The sequence below is a fragment of the Coregonus lavaretus genome (assembly GCF_964263955.1).
Source record: "Coregonus lavaretus genome assembly, chromosome: 8".
In the NCBI taxonomy this organism is placed as follows: Eukaryota; Metazoa; Chordata; class Actinopteri; order Salmoniformes; family Salmonidae; genus Coregonus; species Coregonus lavaretus.
The window spans coordinates 44,918,125-44,920,262 of record NC_139995.1 but is presented as its reverse complement, the minus strand read 5'-3'; positions in this window follow the sequence as shown (position 1 = coordinate 44,920,262).

The window sequence follows — 2,138 nt, the reverse complement described above, 5'->3', positions numbered from 1 at the left end:
CAGCAGGTATATCTCACTGGTCATCCCCAAAGCCAACACCTCCTTTGGCCGCCATTCCTTCCAGTTCTCTGCTGCCAATGACTGGAACGAATTGCAAAAATCTCTGAAGCTGGAGACTCTTATCTCCCTCACTAACTTTAAGCATCAGTTGCCAGAGCACCTTACCGATCACTGAAATTAGCCCACCCAACTACCTCATACCCATATTGTTATTTATTTTACTAATTTGCACCCCAGTATCTCTATTTGCACATTAGCTCTTGCACATCTATCATTCCAGTGTTAATACTAATTGTAATTATTTTGCACTATGGCCAATTTATTGCCTTACCTCCATAACTTGCTACATTTGAACACACTGAATATATATATTTTCTGTTGTATTTTTGACTTTATGTTTTGTTTTACCTCATATGTAACTCTGTGATGTTGTTTTTATCGCACTGCTTTGCTTTATCTTGGCCAGGTCGCAGTTGTAAATGAGAACTTGTTCTCAACTGGCTTACCTGGTTAAATAAAGGTGAAATAAATAAATAAAATAAAACAGTGCATTCGGAAAGTATTCAGACCCCTTCACTTTTTCCACATTTTGTTACCTTACAGCCTTATTCTATTCTTTCTTTTTTTAATCTCATGAATCTACACACAATACCCCATAATGACAAAGAGAAAATAGGTTTTTAGAAATATTTGCAAAACAGAAATACCTTATTTACATAAGTATTCAGACCCTTTGCTATGAGACTCGAAATTTAGCTCAGGTGCATCCTGTTTCCATTGATCATCCATGAGATGTTTCTACAACTTGATTGGAGTCCACCTGTGGTAAATTCAATTAATTGGACATGATTTGAAAAGGCACACACCTGTCTATATAAGGTCCCACAGTTGACAGTGCATGTCAGAGCGAAAACCAAGCCATGAGGTCAAAGGAATTGTCCGTAGAGCTCCGAGACAGGATTGTGTCGAGGCACAGATCTGGGGAAGGGTACCAAAACATTCCTGCAGCATTGAATGTCCCCAAGAACACAGTGGCCTCCATCATTCTTAAATGGAAGAAGTTTGGAACCACCAAGACTCTTCCTAGAGCTGAGGAAACTGAGCAATCGGGGCAGAACGACCTTGGTCAGAGAGGTGACCAAGAACCCGATGGTCACTCTGACAGAGCTCCAGCGTTCCTCTGTGGAGAACCTTCCAGAAGGACTACCATCTCTGCAGCAAGATTGAACTCTTTGGCCTGAATGACAAGCGTCACGTCTGAAGGAAACCTAGCACCATCCCTACGGTGAAGCATGGGGGTGGCAACATCATGCTGTGGGGACGTTTTTAGCGGCAGGGACTGGTAGACTAGTCAGCATCGAGGGAAAGATGAACGGAGCAAAGTACAGAGAGATCCTTAATGAAAACCAAAATGTGGAAAAAGTGAAGCGGTCTGAATACTTTCCGAATGCAAAATTGCCGCTAGTCAAGTGTTCTGCCTCTGAAAATATATATTGAAGATGTACACAAGATGGCACCTTCAGCATTGGAAATTGGAATATTATTCTGACTCATTCTGCAACAGTTAGGTTATTCAATTGATGCTGAAATGGTGTTTGGGAAGATTTTTCACCAAAGGCTATACATATGGGCTCTTGAGTGGCGCAGCGGTCTACGGCACTGCATCTCAGTGCTTGAGGCGTCACTACAGACCCCCTGGTTCGATTCCAGGCTGTATCACAACCGGCCATGATTGGGAGTCCCATAGGGCGAGGCACAATTGGCCCAGCGTCGTCCGGGTTTGGCCCGTGTAGGCCGTCATTGTAAATAAGAATTTGTTCTTAACTGACTTGCCTAGTTAAATAAAAATAAAAAATATCAGGTTTTGCCCAAAGTTAGAATCAGTGGACTGTAATTGGTCAGATCAACGGTAATTTACATAATTTCATGAAAACCCTATATTGTATTTTTGATTTTGTGAAACTCTGTGGAATCCCTTGTTTTTCGCCCAAATGAAAGGGTAATTCCTTAATTATCAAAACATGACAATTCAGGGGCTACTTTCAGTTTCTCTTGACCCCAGTTTAGAGACGCCCCCTAGTGAAGGGCGGTAGTCATTCCTCCACATCTTCCCATTTTAGACCTATTTCACACAGCGA